At 40.6% G+C, this 17,318-nt stretch overlaps 1 protein-coding gene across 4 annotated transcripts in view; it reads left to right on the forward strand.

The window, feature by feature from the left end:
- Nucleotides 1-17,318, forward strand: part of LOC139751761 (uncharacterized) — a 95,508-nt gene that overhangs the window by 50,034 nt on the left and 28,156 nt on the right. The window contains exon 3 of one of the 4 annotated variants that reach the window (XR_011713420.1): nucleotides 1,802-2,283. The exons of the other annotated variants lie outside the window; for them this stretch is intronic. The gene's annotated coding sequence lies outside the window, so the exon portion shown is untranslated. Of the gene's footprint in view, nucleotides 1-1,801; nucleotides 2,284-17,318 lie in introns of those variants that run through there. 4 annotated transcript variants of the gene reach the window in all.

Here is a 17,318-nt window from a genome sequence, read left to right on the forward strand (position 1 = left end):
GTGTCAAAAAACGAGAAGCGGAGAAATAAAAATCCTTTTACGTCGTCCCTCAACTCTCTGTTTGCATAATGAAATATAGCAATATGGAAATTACAGCAATATGGAAATTGTATTATCTTGGTGAGAATTTCCACATAATTTCCAATCGCACACAAAAGAGGCCGACGGGCGGTTGGCTGGCGTTGCCACGAACAAACAAGGCTGTAAAGAGGTTCTGATTGGCAGGCTGGCGGTTTACAGGATAACCAGCTTGTTTAACCCAAGTGTTCACAACCTGACAATTAGGGGTAAGCGATTGGGTTTAACGAAGAGTCGAGATCCCTTACAGCAGTTCCACCTGTTTCGTTTGATTTACCTTACGAGCGACTTTATTTTGAGTGAGGTGGTTCGTGCTAACTACCAGTTCGAGGGCTTATGGCCCCTCGTCGATCGTTTCCACCTCGAAATCTCACTCGATGTTCTCCTCATTGAGTCATAACCGCCCCCCCAGACTGGCCGTCCATCGGCGGAGGAGCAACGAAGTTATTATAAAGTCAACGAAGATAAACGAAAAGTTGCTAAACCCAATAATATTTGAGGCGCTGTAAATGGCCATCTTGACCTGCTCTTCTCACAGTCTCTTATTATTTATTCAAATGATGTCTGACCACACAGTTGCACCGGCGGCCTTACCCTCCACCCTCCTAGCTAACTCCATTATCACCCTTCGGGATCTTGAGTCGTAAGGTCTGGAACCACCTTCCTGGCTGGCCTGTGGAATACGACCGGACGCCCCTTGCATTCAGTGGCGTACAGTGTACTCGGCAAATACAAGATTTGTTCCTTCTTTTCAACTAGAATGTACAATAAACAGCGCGGACGAGAGGAGGTCTTGAGGGTCCCCCGCGGTCAAACTAACCAGAAAATGCATTCAAATTTGCCAGTTAAACCAACAGTGGATATAATCAATGTAATCACATCGCACTAGCCAGCGCATTCTTTGACCAGCTGCCGGCTTTCCATAATACATTGATGGAGAAAAAGAGGTTTGTTTATGTGCGGCTACAATGTACGGACATATTATAGTTACTAGAAATTTATATATATATATATATATATATATATATATATATATATATATATATATATATATATATATATATGTAATCGGTAAATACGAAAGTAATTAAGGATACATTTTTTCCAAAGTTCTTTAAAGTCTCTCTCTCTCTCTCTCTCTCTCTCTCTCTCTCTCTCTCTCTCTCTCTCTCTCTCTCTCTCCTAAGATAACATGAGATTCTTCAGTTTCTATCTCGCCAGATTAAATCGGGCCCAACCTGCAGGGTGACGGTGGGAATTGGCTATTGAGTATTGATACTCTTTAAATAACCGAAATAAATGAAGTACGTTTATATGTAAATTAGATTAATATCCCCTGGCGTTTATCTACATATCTATATATGCATGAATGGCAGAATGTGAGACTTTTACGAATATTATATATATATATATATATATATATATATATATATATATATATATATATATATATATATATATTATAGTGTGATCATATCCAATATTTCTTTGCATTACTGGAATGTCAGTACTCCATAATTACTATCATAATTGAATCAAAATTCAGTGGACACTGAATTCTGATCACGTCCCTTGAAACTTGTGCAATGAAAAAAAAATCAATAAGACCAGAAGGTATTAGGAACTCGTAAACTTCTGGTTTCATTGGGCAATATTCACTTTCTTAGTTTCATTGAAAAGCGCTTTCGTTTTGGGGTTCATTTGGCTTTTGTTTTATTTCCAGGTTGCATAATCAAGGACGTAGGGTTGAGTCTATATTCTCATTGATAGAGATGTATTATCTCTCTGTAATTGGAGATAATATACAATATGACGGAGGAGGGGGAGAGTGAGAACTTGTTTGGTAAACTGGTTACATGCACCCCGGATTTGATCGTCTGGATAATGCAGTATAAAATTTGAACCAATTATTGTTTAGTGGTATTTCGTAGTGATAAAATATTCTGGGTCATTTGTGCATACCTGTGATACCCGGGGATAATCTCTCAAAGCTGTCAGTGTGTTCAGATCCAAAAGTTAGAGCGATGAATTACGGTCTCGCTGGGTATTTAGATTACGGTGTGAAATGGAGCTGCACTGTGAATATTGTTAACATGGAAGCTCCATTGACTTGGTTCATTTTTCATTTCTCAAGAAATAAATTGAAATATCTTCTGAATGATGAGATTAGGGAGAATGATATTGATATCCTCTGTTTATCTCTGAACTGCCTTAACTCTAGTAAACTGTAATTTTTATTAAACAGTAGTGGATGGCTAATGTCTATCTCTCCTGAACTCCCTTGTGTTCACGATGATGTGTTATTCTTTCGGCTCTTGCTATTCATTCATCGTTCTATTTACATTTCGTATTTCTTAAATCGTTTACAAACGGTGAAATCTTGCTATATATATATATATATATATATATATATATATATATATATATATATATATATATATATATATATATTCGGACGAGAAGTTTTATTGATTTTCGAGACGTTGAATATATTGTAATGACGGCTTCATGAATAACGTAAATTCATCACTGTAGCGAAACTGATAGAGAACCTGAGATCAATCATTTCTTAATCTATACATTAATGTCTACAACTGTCATAAACTGTTTACAATTGTTTTCCTTAGGGTCATACATAGTTGTTTGCAATTCTCAGCGACCTCTACAGACATACTCACAGTGAAATGAAGATAATTAATCAAAAAATATAAAGGTGTAGCGATACAGAAACAAAATAAACCGGGCATTGGCATAATTGTCTTATTTGCCCAGACGAAGAAGGCTACACCCTCTTCTGTGGCAAGAAGTCATTAACTGATACAAGGCAGGTCCCTCTGGCTTGATGGGGTCTGTTGGTAGGTTAGTTATTTCAGCCTTAGGCCTATATTGAATGCCGGGACCATTTGGGCCGTGAATGTCGGAGATGTAGCCGCCGTTAGACAACACAAATCTTTATCAATTTCTTCTTCAGGTGTTCAAGATAATTCTTAAGACCCTACGCGCGCTCTATGTACACATGGACCTTCTAGCTCTCGATTAGTTGGTTAGATTTGAAACAAGTCTCTGATATGGGCGTGGTTAATGTCGTGGGCGGCGTTGCAAATGGCTTAGATGTTCTTTGTAGTTGCACTGTACAGATAACTTTACAGAGGCTGAATTTCATCAGCCCTTCAGTTTTTCCCGGTATACTGAGAGTAACAGATACGTACCTACAATCATAACCTGTGATGACGCAGACTTTCTAAGGTGGATGTCTAGATAGCCTTTTTGACTCGAGGAACAATTCTTACTTACGGAACATCAAGGGTATTCATGAAGGGTATAATCTAAGGCCGTCACTCCTTGACTACCTACCATCTGTGATGCAAAGGGTTGGGTTTTCGAGCGGCCTTTGTATCAAAGCTGTGTGTGTGTGTGTGTGTGTGTGTGTGTGTGTGTGTGTGTCTGTGTGTGTGTGTGTGCGTGTGTGTGTGTGTGTGTGTGTGTGCGTGTGTGATTATTACTTGAGTGTTTTAGGGCGAGTTTTACACACCTGTAGCCCTGATACATAGCCATGTGTATATGTACCATGTCTTTATTCCTATATGGTACACACACACCCAACCACGCACCAGTCAGTGTGTGCATGTGTTAGCGCGTTAAAGATCAAATTACTACGGTTCTTTATAAATTAATTGCCTTAAAAGACTAATGAATCAACTTATCGTTCTGCAGTGCACCGAATGAGTGAATATATGTGTTAGAGGGAAATTTTGTCTACGTCACATTTTTCTTTTTGACCCGCCACTTAAATGGAAAGGAAAAATGTCACGGGATGATATATATATATATATATATATATATATATATATATATATATATATATATATATATATATATATATATATGAGAAAGTCGGCAAGACGAAGAAATGAAGACCAATCATTACATGTAAAACAATTTCAAACATCCGTGGGTTCAATTACCAGCAAAAAAAAAACAGTTGAAAACTCCTGGATCCTCCGTTGCTCCGACCTATTAGATCTCGAGACGAACTCTCCCTCCCGAGGATGTAAGCCAAGTTTAACGAGAGAACGCCCTTGTCGCTGAACCACAAACAGCCCCGCTATCCATCAGGCCACCATCTCGTGCTTCTCTAACCAGTGTTGTGACCACAGCCACCTCTGGCGCCGACCAGAACCCCGTCATTTCGCTTCGTCAGTGTCGTTGAACAGTCGTAGAAGACCTGGTGACAAGATCCACCTGGCGGGGATAAAGTCGAGAGAGGACCTAGGCAAATAGAGCCACGCCTTCGTCAGCGTCTCCGGAGGGGCCTCGGACGGAAGAGGGGCCTATTTTAGTTTGGGTCTGAGGACGTAAAGGGAGAAGAAAACGGTCTTTTACCGATGCTTTCCAGTAATTACGGTAATTAACGCTGGAATGAATTGGTTGTTTGGGAACGTATGGCTATTGGTTTTTCGGGCGTACGTGCGTGTGTGTGTGTTTGTGTGTTCAGGCGTGCGGTGTTAGAGAGTACTATTGAAAAGAGAGATATACAGGAAAGAGTGAGGAGGGATGGGAAGACAACAAAGGAGAGAGAGAGAGAGAGAGAGAGAGAGAGAGAGAGAGAGTCGCGTGCTCCATAAGAAAAATGGTAAATTCGATTTCTCCCTAAGGTAAGATTGGATTTTTTGTGACTTTCGTTCTGGAGCCTGACAAACTGTCACTTTACCTCCACTGTATAAAGAGACTGGCCGATAATCGAAACCCTGATCACGAGATACCGAAATTACATTTGTATTGAAGCGCTCAAGGGTCGCACTCGAGGGCCGTATTTGCCATGCTCAAGAAATGAACCGTTGCGTTTTTGGTGTCATATTTACATTCATAGGTCACAGTATTGGGGAAGATTATCTCTCTTAAAACATCAAAGTTCAATTTCTGGCATGAGCGAAGAGTACTGTTGTACAGGATTTAGCAAAGGCAAGTTATACCATTGGTGTTAGACTACAAATCATCCATAGAGAGGAGTTCATTGTGTGAACGCGTCTGATCAGAGAGCTGTCAAGGATGAACACAGGCAAGGGATCTATACAGACCCCCGTGTGTGGTAGGGGAGCTCAAAGCTTTCCTCGCTCAACATCGATGTGTGAAGTATGCACAGAATGCTTGCCTAGCCAAAGGGTAAATCAACAGAAAAAAAAATACATTTACCATGTTGCTTCCTCAGTATATTTGTGTTGCCATTTCTTAGTTTTACACTCGTGTAGATTAACGAGACTGGGTGTTACCGGACTCCACCTGCACGAGGTTACACCACGAGTGAGAAAAGTCGCCTTTGGTGAGGTTGTCACTGGATGTACAGTCTCGTCCAAGGACGTGTCACTCTGTAGGTACACGAAGATGGGGAGTTTCCGGCCCATCAATACCCAGCTTGAATAGGCTCATCTCTAGACCAAGGATCAGGCCTTCACCAGACGAGCAGATTCATAGATACGTTAACAAATGCGTTGACAAATACGTTACCATATAGCTTGAATCGGAAACTAAACTAGTAATCAGAGCAGACACTTGACGCTTATAATATGGATTCCATTCGCTCTCTCGTCACTGTCTAGCTCAGGGTTTTTAAGATATTCTACGATAGATGGCTGCCTCTCCGTCACCCTCTCTCTGGGGTTCTTTGAAATCAGACGACTGAAACTCAAATTCGAACCCGAAGTTTTGCCGATCAGCACATCCGACAGCGATGCAGCTGTTCACCACGTTAAAAAAAAAAAAAAAGAAACGTAAGTAGAAAGACATTTTGGAGAAAATATCGCCAAACGACCAAGAATAAGAACACAAATGTGATCGAATCCTAGAGGTAAATATTATTGTTGCTGCTGCTTGGCTGGGCCCGCCAACCTTATAGAAGTTACGTGACATCACCAATGACGTCACGTCCATTGTCCATACATAAGCGTAGTTTGGTGGTGACGTAGTCAGATGAGCCCTCCACGTCGGCTCTTAATGCTACTGGGGAAAAAAAAATGGGCATATAAACAGTATCCTTTTGAACTGTGCTAATAATGTTCATATTGATATGATAATTGCACATTATCATGTCCTTCTGCTAAGTTACCGACAGGGTCTAGAGGTGTAAACTGGTTTCCTACGCTCTTCCATAAACGAATGACTGAAGTCCTTGTTACATTAACCCTTAACTACCGTTCGAGCAGTTTCCAGAGCAAGAAAAACGATCATCAATGTTGATATTTTTTTTTTTTTTTACAAACTCACAGACGTTATTATTCGTGGAGTGATACAGACGTCTATTGTTTTACAAGTGCAATACTTATAATGTACTTAAGAATACTTTAGGCGCTAATCATGAACGAGCTGAATTGCCCATTCAGCAGACCGTCTCCTCCGCGATTGGTAATCACGCTCACGACAAACCACCACCACCACACAAGTGTGTTTACCAGTAGCTTTTTAAACAGTGAAGTGTCAACACTGGAGCCCCTGCCGTCCTACAGGAACAGATCCAACACAGACACCAGTGACGTATCTACGGAGTAAACATGGCGGTAAATATATTTACATTTTAACCGTAGGATTTTGATCTTGGCAAAAATATCACCTGTATTCATTGATTTATATTATATATATATATATATATATATATATATATATATATATATATATATATATATATATATATATATATTATCATACTTTAGTCGCTGTCTCTCGCGTTAGCAAGGTAGCGCAAGGAAACAGACGAAAAAATGGCCCAACCCACCCACATGTATATATATACATGTCCACACACGCACACATACATACCTATACATCTCAACGTATACATATTTATACACATACAGACATATACATATATACACATGTACATAATTCATACTGTCTGCCCTTATTCACTCCCGTCGCCACCCCGCCTCACATGAAATAACAACCCCCTCCCCCCGTATGTGCATGAGGTAGCACTAGGAAAAGACAACAAAGGCCACATTCGTTCACACTCAGTCTCTAGCTGTCATGTATAATGCACCGAAACCACAGTTCCCTTTTCACATCCAGCCCCACAGAACTTTCCATGGTTTACCCCAGATGCTTCACATGCCCTGGTTCAATCCATTTTTTTTTTTTTTTTTTTTCCAAAAGAAGGAACAGAGAATTGGGCCAGGTGAGGGTATTCCCTCAAAGGCCCAGTCCTCTGTTCTTAACGCTACCTCGCTAATGCGGGAAATGGCGAATAGTTTGAATATATATATATATATATATATATATATATATATATATATATATATATATATATATATATATAAATATATATGTATATATATATATATATATATATATATATATATATATATATATATATATATTACCTGGTATATTCCTGGGTACCATTCAGATCACTAATTATTGAACTGTATATTCTAACATCGAAATTGAATTGGAAACCTACGTCCCTTTATATTCGAATGCAAAATACATTCTTGCGTCCCTCTGTTTAGATAAACGAGATTAAGCTGGAGAGAGAGAGAGAGAGAGAGAGAGAGAGAGAGAGAGAGAGAGAGGAGAGAGAGAGAGAGAGAGGGCACTGACGAAAGGAGACAAATAAACACTTAAGAGTCTCTCCAAGAGTCTTAGCTCTTACGAGAGTTATCAACAGGAGTCCGAGTGCACTTAGGGCGAGACGCACTCAAGCGGGGCACGCAGGCAAAAGCAACTAATTCACTCAGACCCAACAACACACTCGAGTCAGTGAGGTACTACTTTGTCCCTCGGAGGACGTGTGTACGGGGGCGCGCCCCTCGCCTCCTCGACAGCCTCTCAATATACTCGTGACATAAAATGGGAAATATAAATAGAGAATAAGACAGAAAAAAAGGTAAGAGAAACAGTAGTGAGTGCCATGTAAACGATTCCCTCAAAATTTCGCCCTAAAATCGACTTGTGGAAAAAGGGAAAGACGACAGATTTCTCCCTCAAGAGTGTTTTTAGGAGTTCGATTATTTTCTCTCTCTGAAACACGTAAAAACATTCAAGAACTAGGAAAAACAAGTTTTGGTTGAAGAAATCGAGGCTGAAGTATATTTAAGGTTTCTTGGGGTGATGGGTGAAATATTTTAGATTCCAAATAATGACATTAATTTAAGTCATTGTCTGTATATTCCTTTATCCATAAATTCATCTCTCGGTTTCAATACTTCTCAGCGCCCTTGTGCCAGCGGTCTCTCAAAGATCCTCCGATATGTCAGCTCTGGTTCTGACATTGAGATAGAATTCACTGCATGTCAATAATTAGAGATAAGGAAGTCAACTATATATATATATATATATATATATATATATATATATATATATATATATATATATATATATATAGTTGATATATATATATATATATATATATATATATATATCTTTTTTTTTTTTTTTTTTTTATATACCTCGTCGCTGTCTCCCGCGGTTGCGAGGTAGCGCAAGGAAACAGACGAAAGAAATGGCCCAACCCCCCCCATACACATGTACATACACACGTCCACACACGCAAATATACATACCTACACAGCTTTCCATGGTTTACCCCGGACGCTTCACATGCCTTGATTCAATCCACTGACAGCACGTCAACCCCTGTATACCACATCGCTCCAATTCACTCTATTCCTTGCCCTCCTTTCACCCTCCTGCATGTTCAGGCCCCGATCACACAAAATCCTGTTCACTCCATCTTTCCACCTCCAATTTGGTCTCCCTCTTCTCCTCGTTCCCTCCACCTCCGACACATATATCCTCTTGGTCAATCTTTCCTCACTCATTCTCTTCATGTGCCCAAACCATTTCAAAACACCCTCTTCTGCTCTCTCAACCACGCTCTTTTTATTTCCACACATCTCTCTTACCCTTACGTTACTTACTCGATCAAACCACCTCACACCACACATTGTCCTCAAACATCTCATTTCCAGCACATCCATCCTCCTGCGCACAACTCTATCCATAGCCCACGCCTCGCAACCATACAACATTGTTGGAACCACTATTCCTTCAAACATACCCATTTTTGCTTTCCGAGATAATGTTCTCGACTTCCACACATTTTTCAAGGCTCCCAAAATTTTCGCCCCCTCCCCCACCCTATGATCCACTTCCGCTTCCATGGTTCCATCCGCTGACAGATCCACTCCCAGATATCTAAAACACTTCACTTCCTCCAGTTTTTCTCCATTCAAACTCACCTCCCAATTGACTTGACCCTCAACCCTACTGTACCTAATAACCTTGCTCTTATTCACATTTACTCTTAACTTTCTTCTCCCACACACTTTACCAAACTCCGTCACCAGCTTCTGCAGTTTCTCACATGAATCCGCCACCAGCGCTGTATCATCAGCGAACAACAACTGACTCACTTCCCAAGCTCTCTCATCCCCAACAGACTTCATACTTGCCCCTCTTTCCAAGACTCTTGCATTTACCTTATATATATATATATATATATATATATATATATATATATATATATATATATATATATATATATAAAGGTAGAACCAAGAACGTTAGCTCTTAACGTTAAAGAACATGAGTTGAATCCCGAAACTGGTTACGTATCAGAAGACTACCTTCTACAAGAAGAGGAGTTCGTGTTACATATATACATCGAAGTGGACAACAACCCACTTAGCGTCATCACTTTTATCCACAAACTCCATCTCGACATAAAGTGCTAATAACGAACCCGAAGACATTTCGTTAATTGGCTGGTCAGGGAAGCTGTCGAGATGAGAGAGGTTGATAATCCATTAATAGACTCTGGGGGGAAGGGGGTGGATGTCTGTCCCACCCCTGGGTGGGTGTCTGTCCCACCCCTGGGATAGTTACTGCTGCTATTACCACACCAGGGTGACGTATCTCTCTCATTACTGCTCATTTATTTTTTTTTTCGAATCTAAATGATATTGGTCGAATGTTCATAAGACTCGTGAGTGATTCGATGGAAGTCGATCCTGTTTACTGCATCTTGAATCGGTGGAAGAGATCTTGCGATATGATTTAAATAGTAAATCGTTCGATATCAGTATATAGGGGTTGCCGGACTCTGCCAGTATCGTGGTTACACCGCGAGTAGAAAGTCTTATGCATCGAGATTGTCTGGTCACCAGTGGACGAAAAGGAGTAGAAGTTTGCCCAGGAACTTTGCACTCCGTGGGAATCTATTTCCCATTCTACTGGTTGTTTTCACCCTCTGGACTCTCATGATTCTGCCACCTCCTTTCCATCCCTCAACCTCGGCTTATTCTTCCTTATAATCTCGGAAGAAATTCAAATCATCTTTTCCCTTAACCTCAGTATATCCTTACAGCTTCCTTTCCCTAATCTTCTGAGCAACTCCCTATTCCATCCTCTGTTCCTTCATCGTCTACCATTTCCCTCCAGAGCCCCCATTGTTGTGTAGGCAAGTCTATGTCCTTATCTCGTGACCCATCTCGGCCCCGGGGTGAGAATCAGCACGACCCAACTTGACCTGAGGAATCAAAGGCTTGACCTTATCACTATCTCTTGTGGTCGCCCTGGGGCTGCTCAATTATGGCGAGGTTCTTCCCTCTGCAGTTTCGATATGTCACGATCTATTTTATTGTCATGTTGGACATTATACTTCGTTGGCAATGCCTTGGTTAATGCTCTTTTAATGTAACATTCGATTTTAATCGCTTAATTTTGGCTTACGTTTTGTTCATAGATCATATATTTGCTCTTCTTTTTTTAGTAATTTTGGCTTACGTTTTATTCATAGATCATATATTTGCTCTTCTTTTTTTAGTAATTTTGGCTTACGTTTTATTCATAGATCATATATTTGCTCTTCTTTTTTTAGTAATTTTGGCTTACGTTTTGTTCATAGATCATATATTTGCTCTTCTTTTTTTAGTAATTTTGGCTTATGTTTTATTCATAGGTCATATATTTGCTCTTTTTTTTTTTTTTTTTAGTAACTAACACAACTTTCTTAATGCTTGACCTTTGACCCATTTATTCCCAGTAACAGAACAGCGATGTTGTCTCTGACAACTGATGTATCAATTTTCATCTTGTTTCACTTCTCAAGTTAGAGACAGACAGACACAAACAGATTGACAGACTATGCGCCCAACCCTTGTACTGTCCGGTAACCTAAGAGTGTTTCCATTTGAAACCAATGCTCGTTACACCATTATTGGTGGAATGCAAAGGAAATTTAATCATTTACAAGGAAGGAATCCAATAAAAGTTCCCAGTAATTCTTGTTTATAAAAAAGTAACTTAGATTCCTGGTATGCCTAGCGCAGACCGACAGATTTTAGGTAGAAATCCCGGGACAGGATTTCATTATCAGCTGCATTTAAATTGACGTACATTATACACGACTCTGGGCGAAAACAAATGTAGAATTCCCAATTGCGCGTCTGTCTGCAGAAACACCTGTAGCAATGTCTACGCCATTTGCCGTGGCTTGAAAGTGATGGAGAATGTCTGTCTGTCTTGGTTTTACATGGGTAACAAACGCTTATGAGAATCACCCCAGCGGTGGAAATGACAATCTTTGCAATATCTTTGTCTATTGGTGTACTGGAGGATCCTGTAGTCGGTGAGCTGACAAAACTTCCAGTTAAAAGCGGGAAAATCTTTCTTAATTAGGTATTCCGGCATTTCAAGCGTGTCGCCTCGCAGGGGTCGTGATCAGCCGTTACTAATAGGGTTGTGAAGATGATGAAGACGTAGGTAAGAGGAGGAGGAGGAAAGGTGTTGGTGGTGGTGGGGAGGACGGAAGTGTCTCGAGGGACCACCCTCCTTAGTGTGCACTGGTGCTGTTCATCATGAGGTGTAGGTGAAATGCACACCACCACCACCACTCGCTCCGCATCACACGCCAACATCAACACCCACACAGCGACCCTGGAACAAACACTTACAACATAGACGTCCATCGTCATACATTCTGCTTCAACACATCTACTCCACAACGTACCTAGAGTACTTTCCTCCTCCTCCACGACTACACCATTGTATGCCTAAAGCACTAAAGATTACCACAGCGTGTCATGACGTGATGCCGCTACATCATCATTTACAAAAAGACCTGAAAATAGATCTGATGAAAACCCGGGTCATCACGCATTTGTCGAAGCTTGGTGGTGACTTCGTGGTGGAGCAGAGAGTGCCTCTCACCTCGGGTTGGATCTGTCTCTTATGATAGCGAGAGAGGAAAAAAAATAATCTATTTCTTTAACCTTTACCGCTACATATTGCGTCCTTTTAATAGTAGAGCAATCAAAGTATCTGGTACATGGATGGAGCTTCCATATCTTTTCGTGAAACGCAAATTTGTTAGTGTGTGTGTATATATATATATATATATATATATATATATATATATATATATATATATATATATATATATATATATATATATCATATTCATGTTCCTGCAAATCATTCCTGTTATGTTACTATGGTTTAAAGTAAAATGTACTTCTATTGTAACCTCGATTACGCTATTACACTGTGTCTCCTCGTTGTTAGACCTCACTACCTGTGAAACATGCTAATGAAATTCCATTCGTGTTTTGCAAGTCTTCGACATTAGCACCGTGAAATTCATCGTTTGTCTACGTGTAAGATATCCATCACGTCTTGCCTCTTCCCTTCACACAAGCTACAGAACAGCCAGCCAGGTTCCTCGGGTTCTGTGTCTGATGCCCTCCCCTCTATCTCTTTTTTTTTCTTTTTCATCTGGCGTGTGTAGGTAGGTGAAGCCTGTGTTTTTACAGCTCCTTGATCGTGTATGGCAGAGGCGACGACCCGGGTAATTGGCCCTCTGTGGCAGCCACCACCACCATCACCATCAGCGGTGGCGGGAGGCCAGCAACAGCGGCAGCAGTAACAGCGGTGCTGCTGCTCCAGCTGCCGGGCCGGCACGCCCAGACCCACTTTGAGCAAAATTAAACGGAGATTATTATAATCATCGCTGGGAGAGGACGTATCGAATGGGTGTAATAGGAGTGGTGCGCTCTGCATTCACCATGGGTTGCCGGAGGAATTATTTGTTAACTACCTTGTGATTCCGTGGTTATAATGATGGTCCGTGTGTGTGTTTTGGAACGAATTAGGGAGCACCGTTTTGTAGGGGGGATATGGTGCAAATTGTTAGCCTGTTAGTTCACTGTTGATTAATTAAGTTATTTGAGTTTTCGATGTTCGTAAACCAGCTTTTGACGACTTGTAGCATTGTCTGTATTTATTTCTCTTTTGTAAATAGGTAAATAAAGAAAAAGGTATGAAAAAAAAAACATTACACATTATTATTGTAACACTAGTGTTTCCTTTTTATTGGGTTTTTGCAGCTTCCAGATTGTGCTCCAGGCGGGAGCAGGGTAAGGCAGTCTCCTTTAGGGCGTGAGGGTCCGCGACGACTTTTTACTCTTTTTTCCGTCCGGTGGCGAGGACACGGGCTCGTCGAAGAGGACTTCTCGCTTGCTGTGTTACCACACTCTCTCTCTCTCTCTCTCTCTCTCTCTCTCTCTCTCTCTCTTATATATATATATATATATATATATATATATATATATATATATACATACATATATATATATATATATATATATATATATATATATATATATATATATATATATATATATAGAGAGAGAGAGAGAGAGAGAGAGAGAGAGAGAGAGAGAGACGAAAGAGATTAAACAGTGACAAAATCTATAAGCAATATGTATCATACTTGTGAAATTTGGCGCCCTTGTCGCCTCACGATGACATCTAAAACAATATACTCTGTTCCTTCTTCCCTCGGACGTAAAACACCCACACGAGGTTTGTATGGCAGGCGGCGTCCATCAGTGATCGCCCAGACGAGCAGTAGATAACATATCACAGGTTTGATCATCCACTGGAGTTGATCTCTGTATACGCAGGGCAAAGTTGGCCGTTAACCGTTGAAGACTTCTTTCTCTGATTCACTGAAGTGTCCCAAATCTTCGTGTACGCCAATCGCTTGATGCTACACACGCACACACACACACACACACACACACACACACACGTGAAATTATCTTCAAATAATTCTCTGCAACATTTCAATTACAATCCCTATAAGTATCTCCTCTGTCAATTCCTTTTCTCATTCTCTTGATTTCATATTGGCCTTTTTTTTCCCCTATTTTTATGTCCTTCGACCGATATACCAAAGACAGAGGAATCATAGAAATTTCCTCGTTCCCTGATTGAAAACAACGTGTAAATTGATTTCAGGAACTGTATGATGATACACTGAATGATTCAGGGCAGCAGGTGGCGCCCACCTCGATCACTGCTTCTGGTCGGAAACCGCCAGATTAAGAGCCGATAACCTGCTTTTAAGCTCGGTGTTATTGACACAAAAAACGGGAGAATTAGCCAGTCATCCGCCTCTTAGGAGGTAAGGAACGAGGGCTTTAGATAACGACAGCCACTGAAATTGTTGGTAGTTATAAAATCTGAAGACTGGTCCTTGGCAGCTGATACTAGTCATTACGAAGGTCATAATTGCCATGTGACCAGGGAGGAGCGAAACCCCTGTTGGCCCATGCGTGGCCGAGACTTCCTCCTCCTTCTTCTTGGACCCCCTCCTCCTCCTCCTCCTGTTGGACCCCTTGTTTTGACCCCTTGAGCACGACGGTTATGACCCCCTGAGCACGAAGACGGATCAACCCTTAAGCACAACAGGTACGATCCTTGGGTAGGAGGGCTTCGCCAGGCCACCATACAACAGGGCTGTACCTTTGTGATCTAGAGCCGTACCATGGTGTTCCAGGGCAACACCCGTCGCGTTCCAGGGCCATTTGGGTAAATCATCGACTACCACTTCTAATACGTAGTGATGGTCTAGTCAATCTCAAAAAATGTTTCTCTCTCCTCAAAGACATTTGGCGACTAGATAATGGATTAGAATGTCATATTCATTAGTGATAGAATCTGTGATAATGTATTACCATCTACTACAACTAACACTTATAGTGATGATTATGATGTGTATCATCATTCATCAGTTTTCAGTATCATTATTGCAATTCAGGACTTGAAGATAACTCTCATCATCCCATAAGAGTTGAAACTGGACTTTTAAGTCCGCAGGCATAAATTCTCTTTACCAATCTCGCCCATTTGGCTGGTCCATTTAACATCAAGAAAACCCTGTAGACATTATTTGTCTGTGTTCATCTCATCTGCTAAATTGGCATAGTCCATCTTTGTGACGTCTCGGAGACACTCACAATTAGAGAAGTTTTGCAAGTAAATTCCAGCCTGTGAGCAGAGAGAACAGATGATATATATAACTTACCCACCAACACTTTCTTCACCATCGTAGATCGACAGAGGAAGCAACTCTTACCATTGATTACCACCGGAGCACCACTGACATAGGCCATCCTCAGATGTTATGGTGTGTGGGAGATGTGATCTAATATGCTCACGAGGCAGAGATACGTCACCTCTGTGAAGTTTATATATATATATATATATATATATATATATATATATATATATATATATATATATATATATATATATATGTGTGTGTGTGTGTGTAAATCGCATCATGTAGGGGGAAAAGAACATTAGAATAGAGAGGTATAAATGCACCACGTCTTTCTTCCTATGTATGTATGCATACAAACTCACACCGCAGCCTGTGTCTGTGTGTAGTGTTGGTAGATTTTTTTTTTCTATGACGGGTGACGTTTAGGAGAAGAATGATGGAGAGAGAGAGAGAGAGAGAGATTTTTCCTTTCCTATTCTTTGCCAGAATTTTAGCCACCTTCTGGTCTGCGGTGTTTTACTCTTAAGGTATTGTAAGTGTGTAATTTATCGTGCAATTCCTCTTGCCCCAGCTTCATATATTCTAAACTCTCATCCCATGTGCTGAAACTATGCCAAGGCAGTTAATCTCCACATGTTATGATAATTTATACAACATAAACCAGCTCTTCTGTGAGTAAATGACGTTGGTAGTAAAAAAAAAAAATGTATACACATCTTAATTCTATTTGTCTGCTTAGTCGTCTGGTCAGCTGTCTATTTGTTTGACTGTCTGTCTATTCATCAACCTGTCCAGTGACGGGGTCGTATGTACGTGATGTATATATCAGTCAATGTCACTAGCATCTTGGCTGAGGTTCACAGCCCTGGGAGGAGGGAGAGACGATGTGTGTGTGTGTGTGTGTGTTGTGTGGGGTGGCGGCACAGGGAGAAATTCTTCTAGTTTGTATAGTTTATAACCTACCCAAGACATTTCTTCTGAGAGGGTGTAGTGTGATCTTTGGATCCTTTTTGCAAAGAGGCTCTTATAGCTCCAAGGCTGCTGCGCTACGCTCTGTAGCAGGGAGAAGACGGACTCCTTTAAAAAGTTCTTTCACGAGACTATACTCTCTTTTGTCAACTGACGATGATACACCTTTGCCCAAACGTGACTCTTCACTCGCAGTTTCCGTACACACACACACACACACACACACACACACACACACACACACACACACACTAGCCTAAGCCAGTTCTGTGTGTGTGTGTGTGTGTGTGTGCACGTGTGTGTGTGCGCGCGCGCAAGTGATTGCATTTTAATCAGTGTATTTCTGAAACGGTTTGTATTTTTCAAAACAGCAATCTGAAATACTGTATGTTTTAGAGAACGTTTATGAGTTTGCATGTTTTTCCATTTTTCCTTTTTAATTGAGGGTATTTTTGACGGTAAAAGTATTTCTAGAAGTCTGTGTATTTTTAGAGGGTGTAAATGATTTGCAAGAGTGAATACTTTTTCGGCTGTAAATATATTTGCAACCATGAATATCTTTGCATGTGTGAAAAATTTGGCAAATGTGAATAGTTTATATTTCGGTGATTTTTTTTTTTCAAAATATTTTCTGCAAATTGGAATATTTCTATAAGTATGAATAATTTGCATGTGTGTGTATCTTTCATTTCTGTAAAAGAATTTCGTTTTCGAGTGAGAACATTATTACAGATGAAGCTGTAAAAGAGTGTATCGAGTCATTTTGGCGAGAGTGGGAAAAAAATTTCACGTATCTTTTTCGTGTCTGTTCTCTCATGCATATGTGGAGGGGGGAGGGATGGATGGTGGAGGAGCAGGGAGGAACTGACGGAGGGAGGAAAAGTTGGGGATGTAGTGAGGGAGGATGGTATGGTGGAGAAACAGCGAGGGA

Source organism: Panulirus ornatus, chromosome 12, assembly GCF_036320965.1.
Source record: "Panulirus ornatus isolate Po-2019 chromosome 12, ASM3632096v1, whole genome shotgun sequence".
NCBI classification, from domain to species: Eukaryota; Metazoa; Arthropoda; class Malacostraca; order Decapoda; family Palinuridae; genus Panulirus; species Panulirus ornatus.